General features: G+C 40.1%; 1 protein-coding gene and 1 long non-coding RNA gene across 2 annotated transcripts in view; one reads left to right on the top strand and one right to left on the bottom strand.

The window, feature by feature from the left end:
* Positions 1–4,474, bottom strand: part of LOC124243842 (uncharacterized) — a 77,745-nt gene extending 73,271 nt beyond the window's left edge. Inside the window, exon 1 of the long non-coding RNA XR_006889791.1 lies at positions 4,325–4,474. This is a non-coding gene — a long non-coding RNA (uncharacterized LOC124243842). The remainder of the gene's footprint in view (positions 1–4,324) is intronic.
* Positions 4,096–15,481, top strand: part of FAM3C (FAM3 metabolism regulating signaling molecule C) — a 49,096-nt gene continuing 37,710 nt past the window's right edge. The window contains exon 1 of the mRNA XM_046669879.1: positions 4,096–4,243. The gene's annotated coding sequence lies outside the window, so the exon portion shown is untranslated. The remainder of the gene's footprint in view (positions 4,244–15,481) is intronic.

The raw sequence follows: 15,481 nt of genomic DNA, 5'->3' as shown, positions 1-15,481 counted from the left end.
GGACTACAGAGAACTAAAATGGATTATGTCAAGCTTCTGCAGGGCAAAGGAAACTATCAACAAAATGAAAAGACAACTCACCAAGTGGAAGAAAATATTTGAAAATCAGATATCCAAAAAGGGGTTAATATCCGAAATATATAAAGATTATGCTGCTGAGTCAGAAACTTTTCTAGGAGGTAATATTTTATAAGACAGAATAATAAACTATTCTGAAGAAACCACTAATAATCTTAATAATTGTTTATAATACACACTTGTACATAATTTCAGGGAAATGGGAGTTACTTTGTAGTCATGATTCCAAAATAGACATTTCAGATGTGGGTTACCATATTCAGCATATCATTTAATATGATTTATAACCAAGACAAAATGCCAAATTTTCCCACACTGAAAGATGAAAAGATCTAACCAGAATCTCCTAGGGAGTAGAATCAAAAAGCTATCGTTAAAATAATCCAAATTTTTATGGTATCTAGAATTTTCTTGTATGTTGCTAGAAAAGCAGCAATGGATGGAAAGCGAGAGTCCTTCTTTATGCAATGATACATTTGTTATAATATGATCTCATTGTATCATATATATGTTTTATAGTAAATTAAATCACTTATTTTGTATAGACTGTGTGCTTATATATTAAATGTCATGAAAGCTGTGGGCATATCAGCTTTTTAAACCACTATTTTGTTTATATAAGGTATTAAAAGTAGGAAAACTCATAGAAAGTAGGATGGTAGCTGCCACCGGCTAGAGGGACAGGGGAACGGGCAGGTATTGTTTAGCGGGTACAGAGTTCCCGTTTTTCAAAATGAAAAGAGTTCTGGGGGTGGATGCTAGTGCTGGTTGCACAACAACGTGAAGGTACTTAATGTTACTGGACTGTCCATTTAAAAATGGGTAAAATGGTAAAATTTATATTAAAATGGTAAACACATCAAAGGAAAGGAAAGGAGGGGAATTTAGGGGGAAGCATTTAGGCAAAGTCCAGCTGGCTCACTAGGCCAACACAGGCTGTGAAAAAGCCAAGGCGGGGAAATGTGGAGGCTACCGAGACGCGGAGGATGCATCCTGGCTCATGTGATGACTGGCCTGGCTCGGCAGGAAAGGAGGTTGTGGGAAGAAGGAAGTTAACGCCAGTGTCCCATGGCTTACAGCAACAGGCTGGACGAAGTTTGAGAGTTCTGAATGCACGTTGTTGTGAACCTTCTAAATGACAGTTTTCAAACCACAGCTGAGTGTGGCATTAAACCCGGTATAGGTCTGAAATTCCACGCTTTCACTCTTCTTTTTATTATTCTACCTCTGTTTTTGCCCCCTGCTATTCTTTTAAAACTACGCAAGTTTCCGGTTCTCTCTCTACAGGTTTGACTTTATAATCCAATATAAACATGCTTTAATATTTTAAAGTAACCCTACTCCCAGAGCAGGTCAACTTTTTTTTTTAACAAACTTTTTCCTCCACGTTTCAGTTATCTATGGCTATGCAAAAAAACTACCACAAAACTTAGCAACTTAAAACAGCAACAAACAATTGTTTCTCAAGAATCTGTGGGCTGGCTGGTCTTAACTAGGCAGTTCCCACTTGGTAATGTCTGGGTTTACGTATGTGGTGCATTCAGCCAGGAGCTTAGCCGGGGCTGAAACATGCAAGATGAGTTTCTTTATATGGTGACTGAATCCCAAGACAGTGAAAATGGAAGCTTCAAGACCCAAAAGCCACACAGCATCACTTCAGTTGCAAAGGGCAAAACAAGTCTAAAGGGCAAAACCAGTCTGAGGGGTAGCCTAACAACAAGAGCAGGGAGTCCAGACTCCACCTCTTGATGGTAAAAGCGGCATGAAGTCACAGGAAAGGGAGGAAGTCCTGGCGGCCGTATTTGCAGGCAATCTGCTCCTCCATATACAGAAAACTGGTGCCAAATGGAATATTCTGCTTGAGAATGGGTCCAATTAAAATTTGGAGGCTTTTCATCGAGTTTTATATTTAGCAATATTATGTAATCCTTATATGGGAAATAGTATAATATAAGTCGTAGCTTTATACAAAACTCTGCACCCTTGAAATGAACTTTCCTTTTCAAGTACATACAAGGGATGGGCTGTGGGGCTGGGCATATGGGGCTGAATCTTGGTTCAGTCAGGTACTGACCACAGGATCTTGAGCAACTCTCCCTTTCAGTCTCACACGTTTCTCCTCTGAATTAAAGGATTGTTGTGAGGATTAAATGAGTCAATATACATAAAGTGCTTAAAAAGAGCCTGACACAGAGTAAATATATAATAAATATTGACTTTAAAAATATAAACGCTCATTATCTATCATTATGTAACAAAGCAATACCTGTTTGGATTAAGCCTGCTGGAGTTGCAAAGGTTTGCTCTCTGTAGTCTTACTAAACTTAATCATTAATCCTGATGACTTCTGCCTCCCCCACCTCTTGCCAAATAAAAAGGCAGGTGAAAAACCTGGTTGATTACGTCTTCTAAAGCAGTGATTTACCAACTTTTAAACATTGTAATCCACATTAAGAAATGTTACACTGTAACCCAGGACATTGTCACCCACACCTAACACTATACAAATGTTTCATGAAACAATACTTCACCTCAAGTTGTGCTATGAACTCACTTTTTAGTTCTATTCCATTTCAGTGAATCAACAACAACAAAAAGTCGGCTGTGACCTACTATTATTAATTTCATCACCTACTGAAGGGTTCTAAGCTATATATTATGGTCACTGGCTAATGGAATATTAAACATACTTTCAGCCTAGAAATTGTTTCAAGCGTAGCGCTCTAGGCATATGGCATATGTCATTTCCACACAGGCCAATTCGATTATGGAGCAAAAAGCTCTTTCACAAATATGGCCTGACCTCCCTACTCAAGAGCCTTCGTAAATTCTTTCAGTGGGACATGGGGAACTAGGGAGACATGGTGACAGTGAACGTTGTGGTTTTGGTACCTCGAAAAACAAAGTGCCTTGTTTGTTTGGAACTGGAGGGACTAGGCGGGAATTCCAACTTTACAACTTACTATCTTATATTTTTGAGTAAGTTATTTAAGCTCAGTGTTGGAGTCTTGGTTTTTTGATTTGTTAAAGTCATACACAAATAACTTCTGTGAGCATTAAATAAGAACACACACCCAAAGCCCCAGCAAAAGGGTTTGGCACAAATAAGGCTCTCAGAATCCATTTGCTCCGTCCTCTACCATGCAACACAAACTCCAGAATTCATTGCTATGATCTCAGTTATGTTTTATATTTTTGGAAGAAAGCTAAGACTTGGTAGAATACTTACTATGGTCAAACCCTATTATTTCTTCAATGCAGTTTAATTTCTACAACCATGTATTGTCCCGCTATTCTACCTAAGAATAGTTAATAATGATAGTTAACAGTTATTAATTATTCTGGAATCTGGATCTGAATTATGAAACAATTTCGTGTCCTCAGGTTTTGTATAGTGAGATTTGGACTGACTTCTCAGTTATGAACAATCGTGGAAAAAATGTGAGTAGAGGAAAAAAACTTTTCTAACTGTTGTGTTGCTAAATAATTTAAACAAAAGCTATGTGCAAAATACAAGGACTAGTTTTCTCCTTGGGTCAGACGTTCAGCGTTGCCAACCTTCTAGGGCTCTGGACAGGTACTATTTTCACGATAGGTTAGCTAGCTGTTAAGGAGTCTAAAGAGAGTTGCTCAAGATCGTTGATATGACCATCTCATAATCCTATCCGGTGGATTTCTAGAATGGGACTGGTTATTTGAAAATTTCTGCCTTTAAGGTCAGGATCATGAAAGTGTGTGTGAATGGGGGGAAGGAGGGAGTGACACGTCTCCTCTTCTCTTGGGTGCTACCCGGCGCCAGCCGCCAGTACTGCCGCTCCCACGTGGCAAATCCAGATTGCGCAGCGCGGAGCCGGGGGGCGGCGGGCGGCACAGCCGAGCCCTCCCTCGGCTCTCGGGCCCTTCCCTTCGGCGGCCGGCCGGAGCGCCCGCTCGGTCCTCCACCGCCAGGGGGCGGGCGCGGCTTCCCGGCGGCGGGGGCCCATTGGTCACAGCGGGGAAGCGGGGGAGGAGGCCCGGCGGCGAGCTGGCTTCTTCCTGGCCACTCGCGGGGGTGAGGGGCAGCGGGAGGAGCCCGGGAGGAAGCGGAGGAGCGAGCGGGAGGCGGTGGCGACGGCTCCCGTCGGCCTCCGGCAGGACTGACGGCGGGGAGGCGGAGGGGAGGCCGGTGAGACGCACGGGGAGGCGAACGGATCAGCGGCCGAGGGCGGGGAGGATGGAGGGAGGCTGCGAGCAGCCGGGTACCCACCTTCACCTTCATCCTTCGCTCCCTCCGCCACCGCTGGTCGGGGGCGGGCCGAAGGGCGCGCCCAGGTCGCCGTGGCGCCTCTGGCCGCGGGGAGGGCGCGGGCTGGACCGGGGAGCCCTGAGCCCGGCTGGCCAGCGTCCCGGCCGCCGCCCCGGCGCGGGCATCCCTCTCCCGGCGTCCCCCGCCCCGGGATCGCGGCGGGCGGGGCGGCGCCTGCACCTGGCGCGCGGGCTGGGCGCCTCGCCGGGGGGCTGGCACCTGGGGCGCGCTGTCACTGCGGGGGCTGGCACCCGGGCGCGCGGTCGGAAACGTGGGCTGAGCGCTCTAGAGAGGCGAGGATGCAGCTGGATGTTGCATTTGAACTCTGTGGAGGGTCTCTTAGCTCTCATGTAAAGTTTTAGTGTCTCCCAAACTGGAGGTACTTTTTATTTTTAAAACCTATCCAGCCCATCAATGTTCTGTATCGTTGATGAATGTGCTATTCTTTCTCTTTTTCCATCCGTTTCCTACTACCCTCACGCTTCTCCACCATGTGTGACCATTGGTGACCTTAGATCTAAATAATATGAGTGACGGGTTGGCGATTTGAGGTTGAGATCTGCAGCTGTGATTTTCTCTCTCATCATTTAAAAAAACAAAATCATATAATGCAGATCTGCTATCTAGTTGACAGAACCTTTTCCTTTTCATTTAGTCAGAAATATATTGATAAAATGATACTAGATAATATTAGATTCCTTACTAAGGCATTGTGGTAAGTGCTTTTTATCTGCACATTTATTTCTCACAACCCTAAGAATAGGTCCTTTTATCTGTCTCTCCCAATTTTACAGATGAAAGTATGACTTCTCCTAGACGTTAAGTAAGGTTCATGCTGACATTGGATCCCAGACCCCTTAGCCCTTGACCACTTTGCAGGACTATTGGTGTACTGTCACGTTTTCCAAGTTTTGGAAAACATTATGTTGTCCATAGAGTGCATTTCAGAGTACAAAGGGATCTCCATTTAACTTAGAAAATAAAAGTTAATAACTTATTCCATTCAACAAGAAGTTGGCAGAATCAGCATCTGGTTTTAGTCGGATCATTAACAACCTCTTTCTAAAGGCTGTCAGCCTCTGGAGTTCTCTGGCTGTTTACTAATTAAGTCAGAGTTTTTTTCAGTTTTATACAGGTGTTAGAAGCTTTGTTGCACAAATTCTGTGTAATGTTTTCTCAGCTCATTACAGACTAGCGTTTCTTGATAGTAAGAAATAAAAAGTTTAAGGCAGTGATTCTCAATGTGGGGACCTCTCAGAATCACCCACAAATGGGGCTCTTTAAAAAGGACTTGGGCCAGATTCCCTCCAAATCCCCAGTGTACGGGGCTTCTGTTTAAAAGGGAGTCAAAATAAGACAGCACCACTGGGTTAAAGTGGCTTTCAAAATAAACTTAAGTGATGTTTTATTACAGTTAAAAAATTTTACTTTGGATTGCTACCTTAAGCCTTGCTAAGTAACTAATCTTTTCATAATGAAGATATGTTAAAAAGGAAAAGGTAACTGGAGAGTGGGTCAAAGGGCTAGGAGATTGTTGAATAGGTGGCAAGTTGTGTTCCCTGTGGGGGATCATAAGAGTTGTTGTGTTTTTTTTTTTTTTTTTACCACGTATTTTAGGTATTCAAAAGTTTTTATATTCATTTAAAAATATGAGAGTGCCTACTATGTGCCAGTAATTATAGGGTGCTATGAATAAGACAGCCTGGACCCTCACAGAGCTACTTTGGTTTCTCTGAGGCCATGAGTGATTTTTATTTTTATTTATTTATTTTTTATGCCCATTTCTTAAAGCTGAAAGGTGCAATACCCAAGAAGCAAAAGGTTTTTGGTCTCAGGTCTCACAAAAATCCATCTAGCTCAGAGCTTGGTACAATAGTAGAAATTTTCCTTGAATTTAGTTCAGAAGGGTCCCTGTCCTTGGGATTAGATAATCTGGATTTTAAGCAATAATTCTGCCTTTAGTTACTTCATGAATGGCATTGACTAAATTAGTTCATGTCAGGCAATGCCTTATTTTCTCAATCTGACTGGGGAGATTGACCAGGATTCCCAAGATCTTTAAACTTTAAAATATTTGCCGGGGCCTGCCCTGTGGCTCAGTGGTGAAGCACGCACATTCCACTTCAGTGGCCTGGGGTTCGCTGGTTCAGATCCCGGGTGTGGATATGGCACCGCTTGGCAAGCCATGCTGTGGTAGGCGTCCCACATATAAAGTAGAGGAAGATGGGCATGGATGTTAGCTCAGGGCCAGTCTTCCTCAGCAAAAAAAAGGAGGATTGGCAGCAGTTAGCTCAGGGCTAATCTTCCTCAAAAAAAAAAAAAAAGGTTTGGGGATTTTTATTCAGATTTTAAAAATACAGTCAGCAGACTTTCTCTCAGAAGAGGAAATTAACTGTTCCAGTACCTCTAAGTTTCCACCGTTATCCCATCAGTATTCTTGCATTCTCTTCTTCATTGTCCTGTTCCATTTGATTGAAGCTATTCTTATATTACTTACATTTCCCTTTTTCTAATCTAGTTAATTTTTCATCTGCTTTTCACTCTGGTTTTTTCTTTTCAATTTCCTTTTTTTCAAAAATTTAATTCATACAACATAAAATTTACCATTTTAAAGTACAATTCAGTGACATTTAGTACATTCGCAGTGTTGTGCCATCGTCACCTCTGTCTAGTTCTAAAACATTTTCTTCACCCCAAGAGGAAACTTCATATCTGTTAGCAGTCATTCCTCTTCCCCTCGTTGCCACCCTCTGGCAACCACTAGTCCGCTTTCTGTTTCTGTCTCTATGGATTTACCTGTTCTTGGTATTCCATATAAATGGAGCCATACGTTGTGTGATCTTTTGTGTCTGGCTTCTTTCACTTAGCATAATGTTTGTTGGTTCATCCATGATGTAACATGTATCAGTACTTCATTCCTTTTTGTGGCTGAATAATATTCCATGTATGGATGCATACCACATTTTCTTTAGTCACTCATCCATTGATGGACCCTGGTGAGTTTTTGTGTGCTAGTGAGAAAAAGTTGTACGGACATTTATAGCAATGAGTCTGAATTGATTTTCGTAATAAGTTCTACAAGGCTTATTAAGGCAGTATCATGGTTTCAGGTCTACTACCTATCAATCCCATCTATCATCAGTTAAGTGATCATTAAATGTGTTTTGAAGGGTCTGTGGTCAACAAAAATGAATTTTTCCATTGATTCAGAAATTTTTACTCTGGAAGCTTTCTTAGTACCTATTCTTTGCAAATGGCTGCTAACTTGCATTTTTGTTTTTGTGGTAGCAATGGTATGCTATCCAGGGCCCTTGGGCAGATGGAACCACTCTGCTCTTCCTTCTACACTTAGAAAGTTTGACAGAATTCTGTCTGCCCTGGTGCAGTTAAGTTCTGCAGCTGGTGAAAGGCAGTGTTAGTGGAGTGGACATGTAGGGGACTTAAACATTTATTCAGCATAGGAACTTGTAACTTCTCATATGATACAATGTAAAATAGTTACATGAGATGAGGATAGTTATATTCTATGTAAATTTGTGTCTTTCTCTAATCTTTGTAGCCATGTATGAACTAGACTCTTCTTTACCTTACTTCTGTTCAACTTCTTAAAATATATTTCATTTTATTTTTACCATTGTTCTCAACATTGTCTATTTCTTTTCTTTCTTTTCTTCCCTTTCTATCTTTCCATCCGTCCATCCTCCATCTGTCCTTCTTTCTCCTGGATGGTATAGTGTAGGATTAAGATAGTTTAAATTACAACTATTTAATTAACAATTGTAGAACTCTGAAGGAGCGGGCAGAACCAAATGCCATTTTACCTTGTTTTCTATTGGGTATGTTTGTGCTCTCAGTTACAGAAATCTGATTACCATTTCATTTCTTCAACTGTATTACAACTTTTAAAGCAAAATTCTGCTTTTTAGATGAGGAAAAACTGCAAGAAAACATTGGGTAATTTTAAATCTCGCACTCTTGTAACCATTGCAAACAGGAATTCTCTCTGCTCTGCTCCTCCGCACATTATCTCCAGATTTATTCACTGCCCACCTCTCCCTCCACGCCTCCACAGGAGACCTGGCCCAGAGTCAGGCTGATTTCCATGCATTGTTAAGAAAAGAATGAAAATTCTTGTCATATGAATTTTACCTGTGGGCTTTTCCGGCCCAGATCTGGCTGGCTCTTTCTTCCCCGCTAAACTTCTCTGTGTTTGGATTGGTGTACTGTAGATCTGAGCAGGAATGAGAATCACCTGGGGAGCTCCTTAAACATGTGGCCGTTTTCATCCTCACTCCTAGGGATTTTGGGCTCAGGAATTTGCATTTTAAAAAGGCCACCAGTAATTGAAGTGTCCGTGCTGTGAGTTACACGGTAGCTAGGGCTTCAAAGAACCAGATATGATATTTCACTGAATCTAAGATGTATGTAAGGTACACCATTATTTTATATACTGCTAAGGAAAAAAAATATGATTGTAAGTGTTGGGGAGGAAGACAATTTCTCTACCCACTCTAGGTCCTTCTAGCTGAATTAAGAATTACATGAGACAGAATAACAGGAGAAAATCAAGCAAAGCTTTATAACATGTATACATGGGAGAAACCCCGGAAAACTGAGCAACTCGTCAGAAGCTGCCTCCTTAAATACCATCTTTAGCTAAAAACAAAGGAGGATGTTGGGGGTAGTAGTTTGGGACTCCAAGGAGGTGGAAGGCAATTTATATGGAGATGGAAATGTCAATAGATCAACTGCAGACTATGTGACCTGAGAGACATGTTTTACGTAACATTACAGTTATCTTATGTTATTAGCTCCTTCCTGGAACAGGCCCTTCCGCTTTAAATTCTTCTAGGCAGTTGTGGGGATGGGGGGCGGGGGGAGGGTGTCAAAGTTTTTTCCCGAGTCTTTTGTTCTTACAAATAGTCAAGCCAAAGAGGCACATTTTGGGGTGGCCAATTCTGATCCCCCTCATAAGCCTCATCCCAATTTAAGATGTGTTAAAATAAGGGTAGTGTGCACCTTAGGATCAATGAAATAGAATGTTAGGTGCCTGATGAACAACAGGCCCCTCTTATTATGGTAAAGGATTGTTATGAAGCATAGAAGCTATGAGATAAAAGAATTATAATGCAACATTTCTTCAGACCTTTTACCATGTACTTGTTTGTAATAGAGTTTAATATAAGGTGTCCTTACTTGACATTTATTGGTAACGAAGATTTAACTGATGACTTTGCTCTAAAATGCACCTTCGCTGTATTGTAGGGTGTCATGCGCTTCAATGTGACCCCGTTATTATCTTCATCCTACCCATTTCCAGTCATTTACACGTTGATAGTTCAGTTCAGAAGTCTTATTTCCAGCTTCTTTGTACTTCAGTGATTTCCATTTTGTAATTAACAGTCCACCGAAATATTTACTTAATGTCATGTCAACATCAGATGTGGCTTGATCATTTGATTTCTGTCATTTTTTTTTAAGCTCCTTTTTCTCTGTTAGAGAGTCCATAACCCTCATGAGTGCCAGCTAGCTGATTATATGCATATACACGAGCCACCTGCTGTCCTATATTGAGTGGTTTTGGGATATAGTGGTAATAGTCAGGGTAAGCACCAAACCTGTGTCAGTTAACCTGTGCTCTGGCTCCCAACTCAGAAATAAATGCCATTGGGTAGTGAAGGAGAGGATGCTGTAGGTTAGACCAAATCTTCCCCCACCGGAGCACTCAGTGACGAGCGACCCCACCTGCTTAGTGGTATCATCTTAGAAAATGACACATCTTTTTCTGGAAAAAATTGCTTAGCTATGTTAGATTTGGGAGGGCAAGCAGAAGACGTGTCTATTTAGTTTTTAATCTCCTGAAGTATTTACAGAAAACATGGTTAAATGCTTGTTGATCAGCTGAAATATTTCAGGAATCTGATGTCTCAAATTTCTGAAGAGGAAAGAACTTTCCGTCTCTTTAGCTCAGTCACACGGAAGGAGTTGTACCATGGAATTCTTAACGTTGAGATGAATCATGTTGAAATGCTTTTGCTCTCAGAATATAGTGTGTGTGATCTGTCAGGCTTGGCCACTTCTCCGTCCACCAGGTCATTGGGGCAAAGTTGGTCTAGGTAGGACGCTTGCGCGATTTAGCAGGGCAGCTTCACTAACCGGTTTGTAACTGGAGAGACAAGTTGGTATTATAGTTTTATTTTATCATTTTTTATTCTTTTTTTTTAATAGATTGGCCCTGAGCTAACATCTGTTGCCAATTTTCTTTTTTCTTCTTCCTCTTCTCCCCAAAGCCCCCCAGTACATTCTAGTATATTCTAGTTGTAGGTCCCTCTGGTTCTGCTGTGTGGGATGCCACCTCAGCATGGCTTGATGAGTGGTGCTAGGTCCGCGTCCAGGATCTGAACCAGCGAACCTGGGCCACCAAAGTGGAGTGCGTGGAATTTTAACCACTCGGCCATGGGGCCAGCCCCTAATCCTCTTTTTAATGTAATTTCAGTATAATACTATTAAGAAAATAAAAACCATATGTTACTACTTCGGATAACTTAAAAATCCAGGCATAGAGCATCCATATCCCTCTCTTCCCAAGGTTTTCAGTAGACATTAACATTTTGTTCTAAAAGATTTATTTATCGGTTTTGTTGAACCATTTAAAAGTTTTTGGTCTATTGCTTTGTAATCTCACCTTTTTGAAGGTCACTTTGCAGAAAGAGTGGATACATTTGTGTTTTTCTCAGTGATTTTTTAAAAAAGTGGTTATTCTTAGCATTATGGATTTCATACAGATCTCCTTTCACCTTCCCAAAATGAAGAAAATACTTTCTGCTCTTTTTTTTTTTTTTTGAGTCAAAATGTAAGATTAGTTTGGTCATTTAAAAACCTGGAGTAGTTTTTTGGTTGTTAGGTAGTCATATAAAAAATTTCCCTTTGGTCTTTATCAGGTCATATTTTAAAAAGTATATGACGTGTGTTAAAATGGTAGATTTTTTAAAAATCCATTTTCTATGATTCAGTATCAGAATCTCCTACTAGCACTAAAATACTTTCTCAAGTTAGCAAATGGATTTTTTTCTTTTAAGCATTAAGTGTTAATAATACCAAATTCTATTATATTCACAATATAATATGATAGCAGCTCAGATATCAGACTGAGTTTTTAAATGTTAAGATTCTTTCCAATGAATGCACTCTACTCACCTGAAACTTATCCAACCTGACAGAGCTGTTTGTATGGAAGCATATGGGTGAGACAGGGTGCTAGATAGCAAACTGCATCTACTATAGTGATAACTTTATTAAAACAAGGGCTTTTTATAGCTAAATATTTGCAACTTTAAAAGTTGATCAAACATCAGATGTAAAGTTACTCACCCACTTTTTAAGCCAATCACAAAAATACTTTTGAACACCTACATAAAGACAACAGTAGCATCAGTTTCTCCTCACCAACATAATTTTACAGTTAATAAAATAAAATGGGATATAATAATAAGATTATTTTTATCCCTGTTTTCTTTCTTTTCTTTTTTTTTTTTTTTACTGAGGAAGATTTACTCTCAGCTAACATCTGTGCCTGTCATCCTCTATTTTGTATGTGGCACACTGCCACAGCATGGCCACTGATTGATGAATGGTATAGGTCTGCACCTGGGAACTAAACCCAGGCTGCTGAAGTGGAGTGGGCTGAACTTAACCACTAGGCTGTGGGGCCAGCCTCTATCCCTTTCTTTATATGTCCTGAGATTGCTTTGGAAAACATTCTAGAGCTGAGATTTTATTCCCATCTTTGCTATAGATGGACAGCTTCATCTATAGGAAGAGAAGAATTTTTCCCTTCCTTTTGAAGAAGGTCTATTATGTTGTTTTTTGTGGAGTCTATGCTTTTTTCATGGAGAGCAGTTGATTATGAAAATGTATAAAACACAGAATTTAGGGTTGTTTGATCTGTCCTACTTCCCTAGTAGTACTTGTAAGAGGACCAATAGGAGCCTTGTGGGAGTTGTATATCCTGCAAATAACCCTATAAGAAATGTTAGAATATTAGGGTGTGATCAGGAAAGTTTTTATTCCTTTATTTTAAAAGTTTTTTTTTTTTTTTACTTTAATTTTTTGTTTTTCATTCCTCCATCTCAGGTTGGCAAATTACCACCCACGAGTCTATATGGCCCACAAGCCAAAATTGGTTTTTACATTTTTAACTGTTTGGAAAAAAATTTTTTAAATCATATTTTGTAATGTGAAAGTTTTTTGAAATTCACATTTCAGTGTCCATAAATAAAGTTTTCTTATAACACAACCGGGCCCATTTGTTTACATATTGTCTGTGACTGCTTTCCAGTTACAACTGCGGAACGTAGTAGTTGCGATAGACACTGTAGTCCACAAAGCCTAAAATATTTACCACCTGGCCCTTTTACAGACAAAGTTTGCCAACACTTGCTCTATTTTATTCACATAACTGCAGGTATTTTTTGCAAATAATTTTTTTAATAACATACTTTTATTTGTAAACAGAAAATCAGAGTAAGTTACCCTACCCTGGTGACCTCTAGCATCCCTTTGATTTCAGTATTCTCTCTTTAACTGCTCTGGGACTGAACATTTAATCTTGTACATTCTGATTTGGGGGGTTCTGGGAGGGTCCTGTATTAGTCTGGGTTCTCCAGGGGAACAGAATCAGTAGAAATATTGTAAGGAATTGGCTCATATGGTTGTGGAGGCTGAGAAATCCCAGGATCTGCCGTGGGCAAGCAGGAGACCCTGGAGCGCCAATGATGTAGTTCCAATCCATGTCCAAAGGCCTAAGAGCCAGGAGAGCTGATGGCGTAAGTTTCAGTCCAAGTCTGAAGGCAGGTGAAGACTGATGTCGCAGCTCAAAGATAATAGACAGAGTGAACTCTCCCTGCTCAGCGTTTTTTGTTCTCTTCAGGCCTCCGACAGGTTGAATGATGTCCACTGACATCGGGAAGGGCACACTGCTTTACTGAAATGTTAATCTCATCCAGAATTACCGTCACAGCACACCCAGAATAATGTTTAACCAAATAGCTGGGCACTTGATGTCCCAGTCAAGTTGACACATATGATTAACTATCACTGTGCCCAAGTGTACTTTGAGTCTCTCTGCTGGCTCTTTGACCTTTTTTTCTAGTCCTGTGAAACACCCCAGTTCACACGAATATTAGAATCATCTGAATTTCACTCAGTTGATTCATTTAAAATTGCATTTGGCCACCACTGAGTTAAAGCTGGATTGAATTGGATGATAGTTTCTTTGTATTTGTGGAGTATAATTTGTAGTATTTTTTTCTGGTTTAATTAAGTGACTGTTGTTTGTTAATATTAAATACGTCAATGGGTGTGTTTGTATGCTTCATTTTCTTGTGTCTTTTTTCTAATTCACAAGTTTAGTCGTTTTGACAAACTGTCAAATCTCTGGGGTGGTTAGTTGGCAGCAGAGATTAGCAATTCCCAGAGCAATTTGCAAAAGCCAGATTCAATGGCATGGCATTTTGTCAACATGCTTCTTAGAGTATGTCGGTGAGCTGCTGGGGTGAAAGGGAGTGGGTTGTTTGCAGTATCAGCTCCTTACTTACCCTTCATATGACCTTAGACAAATCCCTTGACCTCATCTATAAGCCAACGTAATACCCACTCCAAATAGAGGCCTGTTAGGAAGATTACATAAGGTAAGAATGTGTGTGAATTGCTCTGCTGTACGCATTGTTGCCTAGTTTATGTTAACTGGCAAGACCTTCCCTTCCTGGTAAAGAATTGTTTTTATGGCTTGTTTTGTTGATAGAGAATGGTATTCTTGTAATTCACTTGATGTAGGTCAATACCACTTCTCAAGGAAAGAATGAAAGTATCATTTGACCTGTGTTTTTATCTGTTATTCCTGAAGTTGATTGATTCTAGGATGATACCTATTTATTCAGGCCTGATTTCAACAAAACTTAACTAAATTAGACCAAAGTAGATATTGGGCTAAAGGAAATGTCTAAGTTACAAGACATTCAAAGAAATCCAGTATGTCAATCTGAGATCCTAGTTTTAGGCTCTCTTCTTGTCTAGATTGCATACTTACTTAGTGTTTATCCAGAATAGTCTTTCATTGCCCAGGGGCGTCATGGTGGCCCTCCTTGCAGTAGACTCTCAGATGGTTGTGCAATTTACATATTAGCAACCTGATTTTGTTCAGTTATTACATTGAAGCTTGTTATTTTGATCTATGCTACACTTTTCGGTACAAATGTATTTCACAAATGTACTGTCTGGGTTTCCGTTTTTTTTGTTTTAATTGGTCCTAAAAATATTCTCTTCCTACCACCAATATTCTAGTTTTGGTAAGTGGCTCTAATTTCTGTATCTCTACCTTTTAATGAATGTATTAAAATTATAAATTCTTTCACCTGTTGCCTCTGGATTAAAGAACTCTGAAGTTCTAGTGGAGGCCTTTTTACCCTGTTGCTGTCGGGTTCATTTTCTCTGGACCTGCTCTATCCCTACTTGAGTGTTGGAGGTTCAGCTTGAGGTTTATACCAGATTCCATTAAGTTTTTGCTTTGTTCCCACTGAGATTATATGTAATGATTTTCTTTGTTTTTAAATGTCCTCCTAAGAAGACAAATTAGGAATTAATTGGAATTAGCACACTGTGAACAGATGCTCTCAACCATATTCAATAGTCTTTCTTTATGCTGATTTACACTCTTGCATCATTAATTTGCTTCTTAAGTGAACTAACTAAAAAATGTGTTATGAGTGAGATTTGATGAGATTTTTTTTAAGTTCAATTGACTTTTTCTTTTTTTGCAGGGAAAGATTTGCCCTAAGCTAACATCTGTCACCAGTCTTCCTCCTTTTTTCTTCCCTTTTCCCCCCAAAGCCCCAGTAGATAGTTGAGTATAGTTGTACGTTCTTCTATGTGAGCCACCACCATAGCACGGCTACTAACAGACAAGTGGTGTGGTTCCACACCTGGGAACTGAACCCAGCTGCTGAAGCAGAGCATGCTGAACTTTAACTGCCAAACCTTCACAGCTGGCTCGAGATTTGATGAAATTTTAATTTAGAGATTTTACTAAATGTTATTTGAGAAATTTTAATGAAAAACATT

The sequence above is a fragment of the Equus quagga genome, chromosome 8 (assembly GCF_021613505.1).
Source record: "Equus quagga isolate Etosha38 chromosome 8, UCLA_HA_Equagga_1.0, whole genome shotgun sequence".
NCBI classification, from domain to species: Eukaryota; Metazoa; Chordata; class Mammalia; order Perissodactyla; family Equidae; genus Equus; species Equus quagga.
The sequence above is the reverse complement of the archived record's forward strand: the minus strand, read 5'-3'. Positions and strand labels throughout refer to the sequence as shown.